The following is a 23370-nucleotide window of genomic DNA, read 5'->3' as shown; positions in this document are numbered from 1 at the left end:
ATTAGAATAAAATAATTCAGTGTGTACTCTTTTGTCTGACTTATTTAGCTCAACATGTTAATGAGATTCATCCATAAACAGTCCACATGTTCATGCTGCATGTATCAGCAGCTCATTTATTTTTATTATACAGATATAACATAAATTGTTTATCCATTCTCCTTTTGATGAGAATTTAGCCTATTATTATTAATACAGTTAACATGAATATTCTTGTGGGTCTTTTAGTGAACATATGCATTCATTTTTCTTGGTAAATACCTAGAAGTGGAATTGTTGGGTGATGAAGGAGGTATTTGTTTAACTTTATTAGAAACAAAAATGGTTGCCAAAGTGATTCATATAATTGCTATTCTTTAAACATACCACATCCAGCTTTCTCCATTCTGCATCCTGATTCATTCTCCTCTCAATTCCTGGAATGCTCTTTTAGTGCTTGTGTGTTGAATTCCACCAGCCTGTTGGGTGCAATTCATTGGCCTCATCTTTTATGAAGTTTTTCTACCTCAACTCTTATTCTAAACAGCCCAAATTCATTTTTCTCTGCTCTAATCTCTCTTAACATGTTTTGTTACTTTTCCTGGGGCCTTTTTTCACTCAGCATTTTCTATATTACATCTTATGAAAGCCAGATTATACTGTATGCTGTTGCATCCCCCAGGCCTAGCTCATAGACAATGCTAATCATACACAAGTACAGACTAAAGACTTGTTAAATGAATAAATAGTTATTTTTATCTATTTCTTTTCTTTTTCCTATAAACTCCTTGATGGAAGACACTGTGTTTCAGTTGTCTCTATAATACCCAGAATTCCCTTCACTACGATAATTGAACAAATATTTGATATGTGTTTATACAATTTATTGAATATACAAGGAAATTATAATGAAATTAGATTTAGCAGATATGCAAAATAATCAGTGGATTTAAATTTTATCACATGGTTCTAATAATCTGAGTTTCTCATTTGATTGAAAACCTACCTTTTGGTGCAATATAAGGTGAAAGTGGAAGCATATAAACGTTCTTCCCCAAATCTTTATTTCAAATCAGAACTAATTTCACATACTGTTTTCATGAGACATATGAATGCAAATGTATTCATAAAGATCCTTAAATATTAATCAAGGGCACTTAAGCATTTGGTTGTTCCAACTGATCCTCATTTGATAGGAAATTTAATTTTTTGAAAAGGTTATTGTATTACAACTCGATTATTTCCTAGGATATAGTTGTATTAACGTTCTTAATTTTAAATTGCCAGTCATTGTATTAAATGACAACAATACAATTAATGTATAATTGAGTGAAAGCTTCTAGCTTTTAAAATAAAATATTTCTTTCAAGAGAATCTTAAAGGGTTATTTAAACTCATGAAGTGAGTACTTATTTTAGAAGGAAGAAGAAAAAAATAAAATTTCTGAAATGTTGCTCCATTATCTAGAATATCCCATTCACCTCCTGAGGATACTTCAGGATTCTGCTAGATAAAGCCAGTTATTAGATGTCTTCTGATATTTTATCTTCTATTCCAATACTTAGCTCTTACAAGAAATGTCATAACACAAAATGCATTTTATTGTCAGTGGAAATTTAAAAGGAACTGTGGACATGACATTGAATTCCAATATTTTATGTAACTAGTCTAGGAGAAGAATTTTCAAGTAGCAAGGGTAGAAAAAGGAAAAAAAATGAAATTAAAAAAAAGCAATACATAGCAACTTTTCTTGATGAGAGAAAAATGCAAAACATAGACAACTAAACCTTTGGAAACTGTTTTCACAAAAATAATGACTTAAAAAATTGAAAAGACTTGTTTACATAAGGTTGCTTGGGGCAGGTGTGTGCTTGGTCTGATGCTTTAAAAAGTTTGTTTTCATCATTCAAACCAGGGGTTTCCAAACTTTTTCTGTAAAGGACCAGATAGCAAATAGTTTTTGCTGTGCAGGCCATATGGTCTCTGTTACAACTACACAACTCCTCCTTTACAGCTCAAGAGCAGCCGCAGAAGATAAGCAAATAAGTGGGCATGGCTGTGTGTCCGTAAAACTCAACTTAAAAAAAAAAGGAAGCAGGCTGATTTGGTCTATAGACTGTAGTTCGCTGACCCCTGATTTACATACTACATAAAAAAAAAAAAATCCAATAGGGTTTTTTTCTTCAGTTTGAAACAAATTCTCGCTACCACAGCATTGTACTTCTTAATGATAAACAAGGTCCAACAATACATGATTTGAGAGAGATTATTTTATATCATCCTTCTTGTCACCACACCCGTGGTCATTCTAAGATCTTAACACAAGCTTCCCTGGTGGTCTAGTGGTTAGGATTCGGCGCTCTCTAAGATCCTAACACAAAGGAAGTTCTGTGACCTGCCTTTCCAAGGAGAAGTTAGCAGTCACTGTCACTTAGTTTAAGACTTTGTCTATGCTATGGCACTGGAAATTTCCAACCACCTGACTGGGTTTCTTCAGCATCCAAATGATAAATGCAATATTTCATTTTTTGTATGAATATATTGCCATCTTCTAGATAAATAAAAAACATATTTCATATATATATACATACATATACATATATATATGCATATATATATAGACAAGATTCTATTAAAAATATTTAGCAACAATCAACCAAAAGGCCTTGGGTGCCAGAGCAGAGTCCTAGAGTCTTCCTGTTGTACCAGCTGTTAACTCTTTAGTTGCCTGATCATAGGGAGGTCCAGGAGACCCTGTGGGAGGGTTGGGAATGGACAGGGTTTGTGGGGGGTGGGGACATGCATGGGACTCGGGAGCAGATATTCGTTAGTATTTCACTATGATAAGTGTATGCCAACTGCACTTGCAAATCTGATTATTTTGAGCTGCCAATGGGCAATGGTGCTCATAAAATACACCTCACAGAACCACAAATCTCTCCAAATTGGAGCTATGTTTGAATATTCAACTCCTACCTCTAATCAGTCACAGGTCTTATCATTCCTTCAGTTTGTTGCACTTAGTGGCTCACTGTGTCATATTAGTTTTAGCTTCCCAATTGGATTGTAATATACTTGAGGGCAGGTACACCCACAGCGCTTAAATCAGTGCCAGGCAAATGAACTTCAAAACTTTGGGTCAATTGATTAAAAAAAAAAGAGCGAGAAAGCTATATTATATATATATCTCCTTGGTAATTTACAAGGAATCTAACAGTTATTAGCTGTCTGTATTTTTATCTTCATTGACATTATTTTATTCAAAAATTCAGCTATATAGCTAAGGCCAAAAAATATTTTTCATGAAAATAAAGAATTCCAGTTTTATTTTAATTTTAAGTAAATTATTTGTCTCAACAAATAGTAACAATTCCTCAAGATCGCTTCACCCCATTTGGTCTTTTAATCCCCATTACTGTACACCTTAACTAAAATGGTTCCACCAGGGAAAAAAAAGTCTTGCATGGCATATTTTTAAATGCAATAAAGGACTTCTGATTTCAGCTCCAACATGAAAAGTTTGGAGACTGTCACTTCTGTCTTTACAATAAGAAAAAAAGCTAAACAAACTGCAGATCTGACTTCTCTTAAATCAACTGCAGAAATGAAGTCACAGGGAAATGATCATCCTGAAATCTGACAAGACAGGCAAATGTAGAAAGTAACAATCAACATCAGCTTACCTGGAGCAAAAGCCACTGGAGCCATAGGGTGATAGGAACATTTAATTGGTAATTTTGACCAATTGCTGGAGGCAGATTGTGGATTAGCTTTACAAGGGAGAAACTTATGGGGGTCCAGTGTTTTGTGGGTCTTACTTCCAGGAACTCCACAGGTTCTCACAGTGAAAATCTGAGGGGAAAAGCCATATTATTTCAGGCAGGGGCAGGGGGGAAGTACCGTTTTTAAATCCAGAACATTCTACATAGCAAAGGCTTGCCATTCAAGAGAAACTACTTTATCAGAGCCTTATCTCTCTGGGAGCCTTATTTTCCTTTTACCTAAAGGGAGAAAAAAAAAAAAGGCCAAGAAACCCCTATGAAGGCCACAGCTCAGGGACTCAGGTGCACTAAAAGATGTAATCATAAGATTACAAAACATTCCCCCTCCTACCCACCTTATCACCACATCAGCAGGGCTCCAGTATAATAATAGTGAATTTCAACTGATCGGGCTACAAGACAGACTCTACCTGAGAAGGAGTTCTTATGGAAACCCAAAGACAAGAGAGGAGGAAAACCACAGGACACTATCAGAAACTACAGCTATAGAAAACCTTAAACATACTCCAGCTCCTAGCCAGATTAACATAAAACTCCACGTGAGAGTCCTGTTTACCTCAGTTTCTGTTATCTGACACATCAAGTGTGGCTTTCATAAAAAAATTACAAGACATGTTAAAAGTCTAGAAAAAAATATAAACAGTCTGAAGAGACAAAACAAGCATCAGAACAAGATTTAAATATGGCACAGATTTAGAATAATCAGCAATATAACTTCCCATGATTAATATGTTGAGGATCTAATGGAAAAAAGTAAACAACATGCAAGAACAGATGGGGAATGTAGCTGAGAGATGGAAACTCTAAGAAAGAATCCAAAACAAATGCTAGCAGTCACAAACACTGTACCAGAAATGAAGAATGTCTTTGATGGGCTCATCAGTAAATTGGACGTGATCAAGGAAAGAGTAAGTGAGAATAAGTGAGTCTATAGACATAAGTTATGTCTATAGAAACTTCTGTTGTTTAATAGAAACTTCTTATTCTGTTCCAGTAGAACTGAAACACAAAGAGAAAGAATTTTTTTAAAAAAAGAACAGAATATTCAAATAGTGTAGGACAATTACAAAAGTTATAAAATATGTGTAATGGGAATACCATAAGGAAAAGAAAAAGAAAATGGATCAGAAGAAATATTTAAAGTAATAATGGCTGGTATTTTTCCAAAATTAATGACAGACACCAAACCACAGAACCAGGAAGTTTAGAGAATAGCAAGCAGGATAAAAGGCAAAAATTCTACATGTAGGCATATAATATTCAAACTGCAGAAAACCAAAGCAAAGAGAAAATCTTGAAAGAAGCCAGTAAAACAAAACTCCTTATCTATGAAGGTATACAAATAGAAATTACATCAGACTTCTCCTTAGAAATCATGCAAGAAATAAATAGAATGAAATATTTAAAGCAGTAAAAGAAGAAAACCACCAAACTAGAATTTTATCAGCAAAAGTGAACTATAATATAAATCAAAACCACAATGAGATATCACCTCACAACAATTAGAATGGCTATCATCAAAAAGACAAGAAATAACAAGTGTTGGTGAGGATGTGGAGAAAAGAGAACCCTCATACACTGGGAATGTAAATTGGTGCAGCCATTATAGAAATCAGTGTGGAGTTTCCTCCAAAAATTAAAAATAGAACTACAATATGATCCAGCAATTCCACTTTCCAAAGAAAACAAAAACACTAACTCAAAAAGATATATGTACTCCCACGTTCATTGTAGCATTATTTACAACAGTCAAAATACATACAATGCTTTATTATTCAGCCATTAAAAAAAAGAAATCTTGCCATTTGCAACAACATGAATGGAGCTTGAGGGCATTATGTTAAGTGAAATAAGTCAGAGAGAGAAAGACAAACACCATATGATCATACCTATATGTGGATTAAAAACACAAGTTCATAGATACAGAGAACAGATTGGTGCTTACTGAGGTGGGAGGTGAAGGGTGCACAACATGGCTGAAGGTGATCAAAGGGTACAAATTTCCAATTATAAAATAAGTAATGAGAATATAATGTACAGCATGACAACTACAGTTAATAATACTGCATTGCATATTTACAAGTTTCTAAGAGACTAAAATCTTAAAACTTCATCATAAAAAAATGTTTTCATCATCAGAAAAAAAAAATCTGTTAACCAAGTATGGTGATGGATGTTAACTAGGGGAAAAAAAGTGAATGATAATTAGACTATATCAGAAAAACAAAAACTGAACTTGTTGCCAGTAGACCTATTAAAGAAATATTAAAAGAAAATTTTCAGAGAAAAAGTAAAGGCTATAGGTCAGAAACTCAAGTCTACATAAAGAAAGGAAGTGTTTTAGAGAAGGAATAAATGAAGATTGCTTTCAAGTTTCAGCAATTATGAATAAAGCTACTATAAACATCCATGTGCAGATTTTTGTGTGAAAATGCTTTTGACTTCTCTGGGAGCATGATTGCTGGATTGTTGATAAGGGTATGTTTAGTTTTGTAAGAAACCACTATACCCTTTTCCAAAGTAGCTGTACTATTTTGCAGCCCCACCAGTATGTTAGGCTCCAGTAAAATAGTTTCTCTTGACAGCAAGATTTATTAAGAAGAAAAGAATGCATGTTTCAAATGATTACTTTCTCCCTCCCTCTGAAGCAGAATAGGATTTTTCTCCAATCTTCACTGAAAGAACCTGGTCTGCTCCCGGAAATAAAATTTAAAAAATGTGGGGCCTTTCTAAGGCTGGATTTTTTTAATTCTCATACTTGTCCACACTGAGCCTCCAGGAATTCATCACAGTTCAGATTTTCCTACTCCAGCACTGGTTCCCATGGAAGTTTCTGCTCATGGGTTTTCGCTTCAATAACTGTGACTCTCTTTATCTACCTGTCTGCCTCCCCAATCCGGGGGGCAGTGGTTTGCCCTGTGACCTCAATTCTCTGATAGATACAAGAAGAGATGTTGATTTTTCAGTTTATTCAGACTTTTACTTGTAAGGATAGAGTGATGACTTCCGAACTCCTTACACACCAGACCAGAAACCAGTGTCAAAGAAAAACAGTGCTGGACACTTGTTCAAGGCAGCAGGAGAGATTGTATTCAGACTATTGCAGGAGAGGAGACTCTAGCAGAAACTGAGCTCAACGCTAAGGCAAAGGTGACTGAGAGAACAAAAAAAGGGACTGACTATAGGGAAATGAAAAGCGGAGAACAAAAGAGGGCTTGAGGGTCAAGAGGTAAATGGAAAATTACAGAAGGAGGGTAAGTGGAGAATTACTGAAAATGGTTTGGCAAAGTGGGTTGGGACAACGAACACTTTGTGGTTTAGCAGCATTGTGTTTTCTTGAGCAAAACTCAGCATGGGAGCTGGCATCACCATGAGGAACATAGTCTAGCGCAGGTGGAAGCCAGGCTAAAATTTGGTCAAATTTCTTAGCACAGCGTTGGGGCAAGTCCTTTGTGCCATGGAAGGGTTCATAGTTCACACCAGTCATCCCTTCTTTTATATACTTGACCAACACCCTAAAACTACTCAGTGTGCAATGACTTCATAGCTGCTTAACTAGCACATTCAATAAAACTTTATAAGCCTCAAGAAAATTAACTTTTAAAGTATTATAGCCTAGTGGCACCTGTGTGGCTCACTCGGTTAAGCATCTGCCTTCAGCTGAGGTCATGATCTCTGGGTCCTGGGATTGAGCCCCTGCAGCAGGCTCTCTGTTCAGTGGGGATTCGGCTTCTCGCTCTTTCTCCTTCGGTCCCTACCCACTGCTCAGGTTCTCCCTCTCTCTCTCAAATAAATAAAATCTTAAAAAAAAAAGGTTCATAGCCTAACGATCTGTTAAATAGTAACCAGACGTGTATGTAACTTACGGGTTTTATCTCGACTATCCTTTCCAGGACGTTGTATATCCACCCAATACTTTACCATTTGTAATAGTTCTTTTTGTCTTTCTACTGGTTTCCTTTTTAAGAGTTAATTAAACTTTGGTGTATAGTAGCAAGACTATGTGTTTGAGAAATTTGTTTTAACAAGTATCTAATCTTTTCATATCTATTCCACCAATGATTTGAAGACCTATCTCGGTTTTAACTCAACTGCCTTCAGAAGAGAAAGAGAAACCAATTTTTCTTTGAAACGTTTCAAAGTTTAGCGTTTTATCTTGGCTTTGTTAATATGAATGACTCATAAAGGTTATATATTGACTGGTCCATAAAGATTTAACTCTTGATAAATATTTCTTCTCAAAGCAACTAAGAGAATAATATGAATATAATCTAAATTAAAGACAGGAAGTTCATGGTTTATTCAGTTTGCCAGTACGTGTCTACAATACTTCAATGAAAAGACACAGGGCCAATGGGCGCCTGAGTGGCTCAGTCAGTTAAGCATGTACCTTCGGCTCAGGTCATGATCCCAGGGTCTGGGATTGAGTCCCATATCCGGCTCTCTGCTCAGCGGGGAGTCTGCATCTCCCTCTCCCCCGGGGCTTATGCTCTCTCTCAATCTCTCTCTCTCTCTCTCAAATAAATAAATAAAATCTTTAAAAAGAGAAAAGAAAAGAAAAGCCACAGGACCAGATGCATTCAGGAAGTCAGAATTTTTTGGATTTCAGAAAAGTAATATGGCATATACACTATTTATTATGTAACTCCCACAGCAGAGTCTAGAAAAGAACCACAGAATGAAATTCATTTTGTTGCAAAATATGTGAATATTCACACAAAGTGTGGTAAATAAAAACATACATAATCTCATGTTGGTTCAGGCCAGGTTTTATATCCAAATGCATTCTGGTGCCAAACTTATTTAAAAAACTTTCATTTTACAGAGAATTTTAGATTTCAGAATTGCATATGAGGGATTGTGAATTTTTACTGCCATGTGCTTTTTCCTTACTAAATTGAAGTCTTTCAACATGAATTGAAACCAGTGTGAAACTGATGCAGACAAACAGGATTTAGGCTAACTGTTATGCCTAATAACTTGTAACAAGACAGACTCAGAACATCTTTCCCCTCAAAATTAATTGTGATTGGTAAATGTGTCTAATACTTGATAGAATCATTCCCTTTGGGAGATAATGTGGTGTACTGACACATACTGAATTTTTTTATTATTAGACTTTCTTCAAGGGAAATACTTTCTTTTAGTCTCTGTTGTAATTGTCTGCATGCTCATGCGTGACAACATCTGGTTCCTGGGTTCCCGGAAGCATGCAGTCTGTCAAGTTCCTTCTTGGCAAGCTCCCTCCTGGGCTGATATTTTGACAAGCGTCTAATATGCTGTAGCTCTCAAAATCCATTTTTTATTTGGTGAAGGAGTTAGAGTGACCACAGGTTTTATGTGTCCCCTCGGCCCCTCCCCCACACATTCCTTTTGGAGGTTTCTTGTGACAGGCAGTTTGAGGAGTATTGTGTTAAGAGACAGCTCTCCTCTCAGCTCCTCAAATGCTACTTTAAAATTGGTTTGAATGTACTTTCTCTTCAGTTTTTCTTCCAATAAAAGACTTCCTTCTCAATCAAGCCTTATCCATGCATTTATCATTGTCAGGAAAGATTAATGGCAATATTCTCACCCAGAGGAATATTAAAACTCAATGTTTTAATACTTTCCGATTCATGTTCTATTATTCTTCATGGAAGCTTTAAGACTGTCAATGAGAATCAGCAGTAAAAGTCTGCCTTGGTTCAAATTCTGGATTTTCTCATTAATAGATGACCTTGAACAAGCTATATTACTGCTCTGTGTTCTTAGTGTTTCCTGTATGTCATAGGCTGGGTGTTAGGATTAAATTAATTAATGTTTATAAAGTACTCAGAATAGAGCCTGCATACAGTAAGCACTCAATAAATGTTTATTATTATTATAAAATGTATCTGGAACTGCCAAGAAAGCTCTATTCTGTACATTCTGCATTAAAAAATATATATAAAATATACTAATAAAACACACATCTCAGAACATATAATCTCTGAACAGCAACTCTCTGACTCCATTTTTTCCTATAGTATTATAAATTCATATGTGATTCCAATAGTGATGGACGTCATAAATTACTCCTCTGTGCATATACCCAATGCTCATCAATTTTTTCCTGAATCTAAAATAGAGTGACTCAAAAGATAATTCTGCCTCTGTCCCTGAAATGGCCTTCTCTTTTGTAGATTCAAGGTTAATCTTAACCATCCTTTTAGACCAAAGCTGACATATCTCCTAAGAAGCTTTCATAGATACTCTTTCCTACCTTTAATGTGTGTCTCTATGATATTCTTCTATATTGTTTAATAATTCTCTATATTTCTCTCTCTTCTCCAGCTTCCTAAGAGCAAGGAAAGCCTTATTCATCTTTGTCTTCTTAATGATTCTTACAATGCTCAGTACAGCACTCCAAGATGGGATAAGGGATACGGGATGAGTTCATCAAGGAACTAACTGAATGAGTGAATGAAGCAAACCAAGGTTATGTCAAGGCAAAATATCAACAATTTCTCACCATATTGGTCTCATTTCACATGCACTGCATATCTCACTTGAAAATGTTTTGAAATAACTGAAAGAGCATTTAGAATTCAAGTAATTGTGCCTGATCAGCAACAAATTAGTTCAAACTGCCTCATTTTACCTATCCTTAAATTCCACTGAAATCTTCCTTTTCTCAAAGAAGAGTACTTTATAAATCAAGTTAATTAGAAAAATACCTTTTCCCCAATGTGGCAACAAATATTTTGGCAAACATTACAGCAAACAAATATTACAGGAAAGGCATCTAGAAATTTCATTAAGAAATTCCAAGAAGCCGGTGCCTGGGGGGCTCAGTTGGTTAAGCATCTGCCTTTGGCTCAGGTTATGATCCCAGGGTCCTCGGATCAAGCCCCACATCAGGCTCTCTGCTTAGCGGGGAGCTTTTCCCTATCCCTCTGCTGCCTCCCCCTCTCTCTCTCTCTCTCTGTGTGTGTCAAATAAATAAAATCTTTTTTTTTTTTTAAAGAAATTCCAAGAAGCAAGAATAATAGGGAAGCATGGCATCTATCTATTTTTGGCTAAAAATTGACTTTCTAATTATGGAATATCCCTTTACCTTAATCTGAACCATTCACTTTTAGTGGTCTAACAAATTCTTAATCAGCTACCACCTTATCCCCCATTCTAGCTCTAATTCCATTTGGCCATTTCTCTCAATACTCCTTGTCTTAATTGCTAAATTCTCCTAGAAGAGTGGTTTACAACTTTGTCTGTACATCTGGAATCACCTGTGAGTCTAAAAACCAACTGCTGCTGGGACCAACTCCCCAGAGATTTTTGGTGTCAAGTAGCCCATGATGAGGCTGGTCCATCAGGAATTTTCAAAACTCCTCAGGTGATTCTAATGCATAGCCAGAGTTGAGAACCACTGCCCTAGATCATGCTTCATGTATATTAGGCCTGTTTATCTCAATCAAATCCTTAACAAGAATCCAGGGCCTCCACCTAATTGCACATTTCATCTTGAAGAGCACTGATGCCAGGGTCGATTTGGACATTTGGGGTAGGAGAACTTTATGAGGACACTGTTCTTTGCATTTTAATAATGAGTTAGTGCTACTTGCTCTCTAATATTACCACTCTGTCCTTATTATTTACATTGAAATTTTGTGTAAGAATTATAGGTCTTTGCCCTAGTATGCTCTCAAACTTGACCAAATGAAGCTCCTTAATCCATATCAACAGATTTCTGCCCCACAACAAACCCTATTGCTGTCCTTATGCTTGGAAACATCACATGGCAAGTGGAACTTGTCTTGTGTCTGGTTGAGGTCTGGCCCTGTTTCCTAGGTCCCCACCCTGAATTACGAGACTTAGTAATTGGGCTTCTGTTTTGTTCCCTTCTAAATGAGTCTTGAGTGCAAGGAGCCCAGCACTCCTAGCAGCTGGACTTTCTAACTCTTAGAACCACCACTCTCTAGGTGAATGCCATGAAACCAAGCACCTGTCAACACGGACCTTTACAGGCTGTCTGGATGGATAATACTCAATGTCTGGACCAATGCTCTCAACCTTTAAATAAGAAGCACACACCCACCCTGTCTCCTTTTTGGATCTACATTTGAAAATACATCTTCATGTCTCTTTCCCAAATAACCTATGCCTGATTTACTTGACCTTGTGTGTGAATACAAAGCTCTTCCATGATTCTGTGAATCTGCCTGTATTCTTCTATCTACTCTTCTCATATTCTTATTCTAAGAGCTACTTCTGGTAGGAAGTACAGTGGAAAATATATATATATCATATAGCATATTATTAAAATTAACTTCATCTGTTTCTCTCCTACCTTGTAATGTGGCTACTAGAGATTTAGAAATTATATATGTGACAGGGTTTCTGTAATATACGTTTTAAAGTTCATGCCATAATTATTATTCTCAATTCATGTGGCAGAGATTTAGAAATGTATTTCAATATCTTTTTTTTTTAGAGTTTATTTATTTATTTGAGGGAGAGAGAATGAGAGATAGAGAGCACAAGAGGGAAGAGGGTCAGAGGGAGAAGCAGACTCCCTGCTGAGCAGGGAGCCCGATGTGGGGCTCAATCCTGGGACTCCAGGATCATGACCTGAGCCGAAGGCAGTCGCTTAACCAACTGAGCCACCCAGGCGCCCTCAATATCTTTTTACCCCACCTTCTTCTTTGGTAATAGTGCCTATAACCTCAGCCTCCCATGCAGTGTGGGGTTGCCGGGGCGGGGGCGGTGAGGAGCAGCCCCCTGGCTTTGCACTGTGAATGGTATATGAAAGGAGGAAAAGAAGTGATGTGTGGCTTTTAAAGAGAAAGGATAGCCTCTTCCATTCCTTTTGCTTAATTCCCACTACTCACTGGAATTTAGACAAAGTGATGAACCACCCTGGACCTTGCAAATGAGAACAAAAGTCTACAGATGGCAGAACAACACGATAAAAAAAGATTGATCCCCTGATGACTATGCACATCACACTGTTTCATGAGAGAGACATGAAATTCCATCTTTTTCAAGGCACTGTTAATTTGGGTCTCTGTTTCAGGCAGCCAAAATGACAATTTAACAAATACAACTGATCATTATAAAATATCAATTTCATGATACATTCATATAGCATATTTCAATTTTTCAACTATTTCTCTGTGTCTCATTTGATGTTCACAACTTCATCCAGTTGCTAGAACAGATATTACTATTCTGATTTTATAGATGGTGAAACCAAGTCTTACAGAATCTTTGAGACACTCAAAAGATTAGATGGCTAGAAAGCCACACACCTGGAATGACCACTTAGAGCTTTCGGACTCATACTGTAATGCTCTTTCCACTGGGCTGGCCTACAGTGAACCCTGGACCACAAGCATGAAAACAGCAAATTTCACACTTGATTAGGCCTTCTGTAAATGAAAACAATAAATGTTTGACTTTCTATGTGAATCATATTTAAGACTGGAGAACATGAGGGCAAAGATCACGTTTTCCATAACTCATATCTTCCTTGGCACCCAGTACTCTGCCCAGTGGGTCCTATCAGTGAAAGGAAACCGGAAATAGTACAGAGAGATCTCAGGGCCAGCCAGGGTAAAGACCAGAAGTGACGTGTCACAGATTTTTTTAAAAAAGCACAATACAAATGAAAAATAGATTAAATACAACACATGCCATGAAATTAAGCCACAAACAGCAGCAGAACTTAAAAGATGAGGCAAATTAGAATTCTGTTCGATGACGGTGCTATGCTAAAGGAGTAAAATCACCGCTATCTAAAACAAAGGTTATAGCTGTCCTTAAATTAACTACTTTCTTTTCCCATATACAATGTACTATAATTTAAAAGGGGAAAGGAAAAAGATTAATCATAATTAAATGACTCCAGGAATCTTTGCAACACATATCATTTCTTATTAACCTGACTTTTAGTGAGGCACCATATGTAGTTTGATCCTGTGAAAACAAAGTCCTTATTTCGACAATTGAGGTAGTGAAAAGTGGTAGCACCACTTCCTACTTAAGCTTCTCAGCCTGTATCCAAATCCATGCTCAGGGATAAATCAATGGCTGAGGTTCTGCTCATTCTGCTTTAGCCCCTGATGCTAAGACTGCCAATAAAGTAGCTATTGCAGTAGCAATTTAGGGATGAAGGCACTGGCCTATAAGAAATGGAATTGAGAACAATTCATTTTATACAATATCCAGCCATCAAGTGATATAATTCAATCTCTATCAAGCCATGACAGAAGCAAAAAATGCTTGAATTCCCTTAGGAATAGGAATCTACTCCCTACCCATCTACGTATTTTTAAATGTGAACACTTTTTAATTGGAATATTGCAAACGAGCACATTTAAAACCACTTTAGGGAGAATATATAAGTATGTATTCTGCAAGCTTAAGATTACAGTAATCAGTTTTTTGTAAAAATTACAGGCAAATCATATACTTTGTTTTAGATGACTTTCTAAAATCGTTACTTAAAATTCAAATTTCTGAACTCAAGCCATGATAACTCATGCACTTCCACAAATGACTTCCAAATTAGTAAAATCAGAATGCCTTAATGATGAGTTAAATACCAATTTCCACATTAAATACCTCAGAAATACTGGAGGTATGCCTGACACGTGCCCTTCTGTCATCCTCTGCATCCAATCAGTAACTAAGTTGTGGCAATGCTCCTAAAAGCTTCAGGATCCATCAGTTGGTCATCTTCACTGCCGATACCTTAGTCCAAGCTACCACCACCTCAGTACTTGAATGACTGCAAGAGATTCTCCATTTCTCTCCACACCTACTCCTGCCTTCCTTCCACTTCATTCTACCATGAAAGCCGCAATGTTCTTTTTAAAACTAATCAACAGAAATCCATATATATACTATGTTCACCAAAGGACATGTACAAGATTATTCCTTGCAGCATTATTTGTAATAGCATCAAACCATACACAACCCAAATGTCCACAACAGTAGGAAGGGTACACTAGAATTCTACATGGCAAAGAAAGAAGAATGAGCTATATCCAGGCACAGCAATATGGAAGAATCTCAGAAACATGATGTTGAATGAAGCAGACAAAAAGAAGCACATATAATTCTACATGCGTAAAGTTCAAAATTAGGCAAAACCAATTTGTTCTTTTTCTCCAGCTTTACTGAGGTATAACTGACAAATAAAATTATATATATTTAAAGTATACAATATGACTATTTGATATACATATACTTTGTGAAATGATTATCAGGATCAGGTCAATTAACACCCCTTTTACCTCACAGAGTTAGCGCTTGTGTGTGTGTGTGTGTGTGTGTGTGTGTGTGTGTGTGTTGTGTGTGTAGTAGAATGCTTAAGTTCTACTCTCTAAGCAAATGTCAAGTATACAATACAGTATTGTTAACTATAGTCACCATGCTGTGCATTAGATCCCCCGAACTTATTCACCTTAGAATTGAAGGCTTGTACTCTTTGATCAGCATCTCCCCAACTCTCCCACCCCTAAGCCCCTGGTAACCACCATTCTACTCTCTGTTTCTATGAGCTTGACTATTTTTTTTTTTAAGATTCCACATATAAGTTAGATCATACAGCATTCATCTTTCTCTGATTTATTTCACTTAGCATAATGCCCTCAAGGTCCATCCCTGTTGTCACAAATGGCAGGATTTCCATATGTATCACATTGTCTTTACCCATTCATCTGTTGACAGACACTTGGATTATTTCCATTATCTTGGCTATTTTGAATAATGCTGCAAAAAGCATGGAAGTGCATGTATCTCTTCAATATCCTGTTTTCATTTCCTTTGGGTACATATCCAGGAGTGAAATTGCTGGATCACCTGGTAGTTCTATTTTTAATTTCTTGAGGAACCTCCATACTGTTTTCCATAGTGACTAAACCAATTTGCATTCTCATAAGCAGTACACAGGGTTTCTTTTAATCCACATCCTCACCAACACCTGTAATCCCTTATCTTTTTGGTAAAAGCCATCCTAACAGGTGTGAGGTGATAGTTCATTGTGGTACAGAGTTGCATTTCTCTGATGATGAGTGATGTTGAGCACATTTTCATGTACCTTTTGGCCATCTGTATGTCTTCTTTGGAAAAAAAAGTGTCTATTTAGGTCGTTGAGGCAAAACCAATTTTGGGTGTTGGAAGTCAAAATACTGTAAGCCTGGGGGTAGATAATGACTGGAAAAGGGATTTGTAGGGTGCTAAGACCTCTTGATCTGGTACTAGTTTCATGAGAGTGTTCACTTTGTAAAAATTTGTTAAACTGCATGCTTATTATTTGCACTCTTTTCTCTACATATTATACTTCAACAAAAAAATCTACTTTAAAAAACCCACTAATCTGATCATGCCGTCCTCCTATTGAACATCAGTCTTGGGACTAAAAGTCAGCACCTCTGCCACACTACAACGTTACAACTTTACCTTGACAGTGCGGCTCCAGCCTCAGAAGAATCACTCTCCCTTTCTGCATATTTTCAATTTCCTCAAATGCACAGTGAACCTTCCCACCTCAGGGCCAGTTCATATGCTAGTTCCCCTACCTGGAGGTCTCTTTACCTGTACTTTGCCTGTTAACTACCACCCACCTTTCAGATTTCAGCTTAAACTGACTTTCGTAGGAAGGCTTCCCTGACCCCTAGCCTAGGTCACCTCCTTCCCTTATGTCTTCTTGCCTCTTCTTCTCAGCACTTGTAACGTTCGTGACCTGCTTCACCAATCTCAGATCTAAACACATTTTTTTTTTCTCTTGCTCTCTCTCCAACTGGCTGCCCAAAACCCACCAGCACCACAAGGAAGGATGTCCACCATCTCCTTCTTGAGGTTTCCCCTACATGGTCCAGGCACTCTGGAATCTAATCCAGTCCAAAAGGCTTTTGCTTCCAAGTTCAGAGCACATCGGAGTCTGTGTATCCCATCACAGCGTCAACAGAGGACTGGGCGCAAACAGTTGGCTGCCTCACCGTGTGGCTCCTGTGTCTGGCAGATGGCAGTGGCACCCCAGGCGTGGTTCTGCTTTCCCAGCACAGCCCTCATTCTACAGAGCAATACACTGGGCTGGAGACTCACGTGCCTGTACCTGTCTTCCCCACATTCTATTAAACCCCTGTGTGTGGCAGCTCACAACTCAAACTCAGTCTGGCCCGAATGGTGTTTTTCTGTTTTTCTGTTTAAGATTGACCTTTATTTATTTTTTATTAGAGAAGGCACTCGTTTACTTTTTTTTTTTAACCAAGGCACTTTTTTAAAAAGTTTTTATTTTAATACCAACAGCATTTTTCATAGAACCAGAACAAACAATTCTAAAATTTGTACGGAACCACAAAAGACCCCAAAGAGCCAAAGCGACCTTGAAAAAGAAGCAAAGCTAGAGACATCACAATTCCAGACTTTGAGTTATATTGCAAAGCTGTAGTGATCAAGACAGTCTGGTACTGGTATAAAAATAGACATATTAATCAATAGAATAGAATAGAAAACCCAGAAATAAACCCACAACTATATGACCCATTAATCTTTGACAAAGCAGGAAAGAATATCCCACGGGAAAAAAACAGTCTCTTCGACAAACGGTGTTGGGAAACCTGGCAGCGACATGCAAAAGGATGAAACTGGTCCACTTTCTTATACCACACACAAAAATAAATTCAAAATGGATTAAAGACCTCAATGTGAGAACGGCAACCATGAAAATCCTAGAAGAGAGCACAAACAGTCACTTCTTTGACATTAACTGTAGCAACTTCCCTTCATGTGGCAAGGGAAACACAAGCAAAAATAAACTATTGGGACTTCATCAAAATAAAAAGCTTCTGCACAGCGAAGGAAACAACCAACTGGGAGAAGATATTTGCATGATACATCCAATAAGCTTGCCCTTTAAATGCCAGGAGATTTCACATGAAAATTTGGAGTGACAGCTTCTCTTGAAAATTTGGAAGCTCTTCCAACAAGGGGCCCATATTCCAAAATGGCGACCTGGGCTGAACCTGAGCAGCAGCTGTTCCCTTTAACATGGTATTCACCCTCCTGTTTGCCACAGTCCCTGCTATTCCCTGCTGCCTCCCTAACTCGAGGCCACACGTCAGCTGGCATTTATCAGTGTGGACGCACTATTTTTTTCTTTTGAAGACTTTAGAAAAAATGAACTATTTGTTCACATATGTTTGCCTCAGATGTGGGGGAATGAAAGGTAGACCAAGCATTTTTGTGTTTCAAGGAAAATGGGAAAAACCTATTTATTTCAACCTGTGAAAATATTCCTATATATTGATTATACAAAACAGTGTGTCTCTATCAAAAGAAGACAACTTAAGATACCATCATGACACAATCACAGAAACAAAGCAAGCACTGTGACCAATTAAACTAAAAGGCTTGATGAAAACTTAATGCACTTAAAAGAAGACTAAAATTTCAACTGACTTTGTTTTTTTTAATAGAAATAAGCTAGAAAAAATAAATAAATAAGCTAGAGGATATGAGGCACATCAAATATTAAATCAACTAATTGCCAAGGCATCAATACCTTTAATGGATTATTAATATATTTTTTGAATGTGCCTAATGACTACAGCAGAGATTATGTATTCTGAAGGGGAACAAATTTCTGTAATTGTAAATCTTCCCAGAAGCACTGTTGCTCAACATGCTGAAGATATAGTGAGAACCTAAAGATTGGGCTGTAGGAGATGACGTGTGTTCTATTCTCAGATCTCCTCTGCGTGGCTTCTCTGAACTCATCACATCCACAAAGGAAGCAGTCTGCAAGCAATCTGCCTCCTTTACCAAAAAAAAAGGCCTTATTCTAAACCCAAGGTGAAGGTTGCCCATTCATTTTACAGTTACATAACTATTAGGCCTCTGAAGATCAGCTCAAAGCTGACTTTGTGTCCCCGACTAGAAGAGGCACAGACACTTTCCATGGACTTTAAAATAAAACGGCTGCCATTGTCATAATTGTAATTAAATGAATATCTGTGACATTAGTTTTTTAATACATATCTGGCCTATCACACTGAAAGTTGTGTAAGGGTCAAAATCATTTCTATTTGCTCACCACTGTATCTCCAGGGTTCAATAAATATGCTGGGATAAAACAGGCTTATTATAGGCTATTCAGGTGGCTAGACAGAGGTAAGATCAAAGGGATGGTTCAAATCTTGTATTTCTGATGTTCTATACTTTAAGCTGTCCACACCTCCTCAAGATTCTTGAAATTAAGGCTACCTCAACCAACCAGCCATCTGGGCCCCAAGCAGACCGTTATAAATGGGCTAGCTGCCAGCAGGTAAGGTCTTGGAGGCCACACTACAGCACTACAGATGCCACCAGCTGCCTCAGAGGACTAGCGGTTCTTCCACTGTGAAGCTGACCTGCCTCTGTACAGTAGACAGCCTCCATAATGGCTCCCAATAAACCCTGCCTCCTGATACCCACCCTCGGGAGTTGTCCTCCACACATTTTACCAGAATTAGTCTGTGTGACCAATAGCATAGGTCACTCTCAAGGTTAGGTTATAAAAAGACTGTGATTTCCACTTTGGGCATTCACTCTCTTTCCTTCTCGGACTGCTTACTCTGGGGGAAGCAAGCTGCCACGTTGTGAGCAGTCCTATGGGGAGGTTTACATGGTGAGGAACTAAAGCTTCCCCCAACAGCCATAAAAGAACAGAGACTCGCTGATCCTGATATGAGTCAGCTTGGAAGCAGACTCTGTAGCCTTGAGATGTCAGCAGCCTCTACTGACAACTTGTCAGGAACCTCAAGAGAGATGCCGAGCCAGAGCCACCCAGCAAGGCCACTCCTGGATTTCTGGGTTCATGAACCCCGTGAGATAATAATTGTTTGTTGTGTTAAGCTGCCAAGTTTTGGGATAGTTTGTGACACACTGCTAGATAAATAGTACATTCAGAAAAGGAATTTCAAGCACAGCTCTATTAATGTTGTAGTTCTACGTTAACACGTAACCCAGTAATTCTCACTGGTACTATTATCTAATATTTCTTGTAATTTTTTTATATTTCCCAAAAGTCTTAACCTTTTCACTGGAATAGAATATTATAGAACTTTTTTGATGCCTCTAAAACAGCACAATGCCAAGCGCATGGTAAGCAATCAAAGCAATCAAACAAATATATAATACTTGCTGAATTAATTTTTTAAAGGATGTTTCAATAGAGTATATTATTGCATATTTACTCACCTTAATGCTGTTAGAAAAATTATTCAAGGTACTATGAACTAAGTTACAAATAATAAAACACACAAAGAATATAATTCTCTCTGAAGGACTGATTCTAAACACCATTCAAATAATTTGACACAAGGAACATTTTCATTAAATAAGACCTCTGACAAGGATCTCTGATCTCTATAACTTTGATTTCTCTTTCTTGTAGCCAAAGTTGACAGGAAACCATGTTAGGAGAGGAGAAGCATGAGCATGAAATAAAAAGGTACAGATGAGAGAATTTGACAGTTAACATGAAATAGTGATATGATGTTGAAGTATATAGAAATGTAAAAAGAAATATGTAGAGCAAAATCTCTCAAGAAATCTCAAATACCTTGCTTAAAGTATCTTTTTTTTAAATTTTATTATGTTATGTTAGTCACCATACAATACATCATTAGTTTTTGATGTGGTGATCCATGACCCATTGTTTTCGTATAACACACAGTGCTCCATTCAATACGTGCCCTCTTTAATACCCATCACCAGGCTAACGCATCCCCCCACCCCCCTCCCCTCTAGAACCCTGTTTGTTTCTCAGAGTCCATAGTCTCTCATGGTTCGTCTCTCCCTCCGACTCCCCCCCCATTTTTCCCTTCCTTCTCCTAATGTCCTCCATGCTCTTCCTTATGTTCCACAAATAAGTGAAACCATATGATAATTGACTTTCTCTGCTTGACTTATTTCACTTAGCATAATCTCCTCTAGTCCCATCCATGTTGATGTAAAAGTTGGGTATTCATCCTTTGTGATGGCTGAGTAATATTCCATTGTATATATGGACCACATCTTCTTTATCCATTCGTCTGTTGAAGGGCATCTTGGCTCTTTCCACAGTTTGGCTATTGCGGACATTGCTGCTATGAACATTGGGGTGCATGTGGCCCTTCTTTTCACTACATCTGTGTCTTTGGGGTAAATACCCAGTAGTGCAATTGCTGGGTCATAGGATAGCTCTATTTTTAATTTTTCGAGGAACCTCCACACTGTTTTCCAAAGTGGCTGTACCAACTTGCATTCCCACCAACAGTGTAAGAGGGTTCCCCTTTCTCCACAACCTCTCCAACATTTGTTTTTTCCCTGTCCATTTTTGCCATTCTAACTGGTGTAAGGTGGTATCTCAATGTGGTTTTGATTTGAATTTCCTGATGGCTAATGATGATGAACATTTTTTCATGTGTCTGTTAGCCATTTGTATGTCTTCTTCAGAGAAGTGTCTTTTCATGTCTTTTTGACTTTGATTGACTTATTTGTTTTTTGGGTGTTGAGTTTGAGAAGTTCTTTATAGATCTTGGATACCAGCCCTTTATCTGTAGTGTCATTTGCAAATATCTTCTCCCATTCTGTGGGTGGCCTCTTTGTTTTGTTGACTGTTTCCTTTGCTGTGCAGAAGGTTTTTATCTTGATGAAGCCCCAAAAGTTCATTTTTGCTTTTGTTTCACTAGCTTTTGGAGATGTACCTCGAAAGAAGTTGCTGTGGGCGATGTCAAAGAGGTTACTGCCTATGTTCTCCTCTAGGATTTTGATGGATGCCTGTCTCACATTGAGGTCTTTCATCCATTTTGAGTTTATCTTTGTGAATGGTGTTAGAGAATGGTTGAGTTTCATTCTTCTGCATGTGGCTGTCCAATTTTCCCAGCACCATTTATTGAAGAGACTGTCTTTTTTCCATTGCATGTTTTTTCCTGCTTTGTCAAAGATTATTTGACCATAGAGTTGAGGGTCCATATCTGGGTTCTCTATTCTGTTCCACTGGTCTGTATGTCTGTTTTTGTGCCAGTACCATGCTGTCTTGGTGATCACGGCTTTGTAATACAGCTTCAAATTGGGCAACATGATGCCCCCAGCTTTGTTTTTCTTTTTCAACATTTCCTTGGCGATTCGGGCTCTTTTCTGATTCCATACAAATTTTAGGATTGTTTGTTCCAGCACTTTGAAAAATGTCATTGGAATTTTGATCAGGATGGCATTGAAGGTATAGATTGCTCTGGGTAGCATAGACATTTTAACAGTGTTTATTCTTCCGATCCATGAGCATGGAAAGTTTTTCCATCTTTTTGTGTCTTCTTCAATTTCTTTCATGAGTGTTCTGTAGTTCCTAGAGTATAGATCCTTTACCTCTTTGGTTAGGTTTATTCTGAGGTATCTTATGGTTTTTGGTGCTATTGTAAATGGAATCGTTTCTCTAATTTCTCTTTCTACAGTTGCGTTGTTAGTGTATAAGAAAGCAACTGATTTCTGTGCATTGATTTTGTATTCTGCCACATTACTGAATTACTGTATGAGTTCTAGTAATTTGGGCATGGAGTCTTTTGTGTTTTCCAAATAAAGTATCATGTTGTCTGTGAAAAGAGAGAGTTTGACTTCTTCTTTGCCAATTTGAATACCTTTTATTTCTTTTTGTTGTCTGATTGCTGTTGCTAGGACTTCTGGTACTATGTTGAACAATAGTGGCGACAGTGGGCATCCTTGACGTGTTCCTGATCTTAAGGGAAAGGCTCTCAGCTTTTCCCCATTGAAGATGATATTCGCTGTGGGTTTTTCATAGATGGATTTTATGAACTTGAGGAATGTTCCCTCTGTCCCTATACTCTGAAGAGTTTTAATCAGGAAAGGATGTTGTATTTTGTCAAATGCTTTTTCTGCATCAATTGAGAGGACCATATGGTTCTTGTCCCTCCTCTTATTGATGTGTTCTATCTCATTGATTGATTTGTGAATGTTGAACCACCCTTGCATCCCAGGGATAAATCCCACTTGGTCGTGGTGGATGATCCTTTTAATGTATTGTTGGATCCAATTAGCTAGGATTTTGTTGAGGATTTTGGAATCCATATTCATCAGGGATATCGGTCTGAAATTCTCCTTTTTGATGGGGTCTTTTCCTGGTTTGGGGACTAAGGTAATGCTGGCCTCATAGAATGAGTTTGGAAGTTTTCCTTCTGTTTCTATTTTTTGAAACAGCTTCAGGAGAATAGGCATTATTTCTTCTTTGAATGTTTGGTAGAATTCCCCAGGGAATCCATCAGGCCCTGGACTCTTGTTTTTTGGGAGGTTTTTGATCATTGCTTCAATCTTGTTACTGGTATTGGCCTATTCAGGTTGTCAATTTCTTCCTGTTTCAGTCTTGGGAGTTTATAGGTTTTCAGGAAGTCCTCCATTTCATCCAGATTGCTCAGTTTATTGGCATATAGTTGTTGATAATAATTCTTTCTATTTCCTTGGTGTTAGTCGTGATCTCTCCACTTTCATTCATAATTTTATTAATTTGGGTCCTTTCTCTTTTCTTTTGGATAAGTCTGGCCAGTGGTTTATTGATCATATTAATTCTTTCCAAGAACCAACTTCTAGTTTCGTTGATCTGATCTACTGT

General features: G+C 37.6%; 1 protein-coding gene and 1 pseudogene across 2 annotated transcripts in view; both read right to left on the bottom strand.

The window, feature by feature from the left end:
• CDC73 (cell division cycle 73) overlaps window positions 1-23370 on the bottom strand; it is a 199926-nt gene that overhangs the window by 31118 nt on the left and 145438 nt on the right. Inside the window, exon 18 of one of the 2 annotated variants that reach the window (XR_015766572.1) lies at window positions 17037-17458. The exons of the other annotated variant lie outside the window; for it this stretch is intronic. The gene's annotated coding sequence lies outside the window, so the exon portion shown is untranslated. Of the gene's footprint in view, window positions 1-17036; window positions 17459-23370 lie in introns of those variants that run through there. 2 annotated transcript variants of the gene reach the window in all.
• The window catches only part of LOC114210432 (small ribosomal subunit protein uS5-like), a 76516-nt pseudogene that overhangs the window by 48195 nt on the left and 4951 nt on the right, over window positions 1-23370 (bottom strand).

Source organism: Eumetopias jubatus, unplaced genomic scaffold, assembly GCF_037043125.1.
Source record: "Eumetopias jubatus isolate StellerSeaLion01/CBP00866 unplaced genomic scaffold, mEumJub1_p1.0 scaffold_12, whole genome shotgun sequence".
NCBI lineage: Eukaryota > Metazoa > Chordata > Mammalia > Carnivora > Otariidae > Eumetopias > Eumetopias jubatus.
This window is presented reverse-complemented; position numbering and strand designations above follow the sequence as displayed.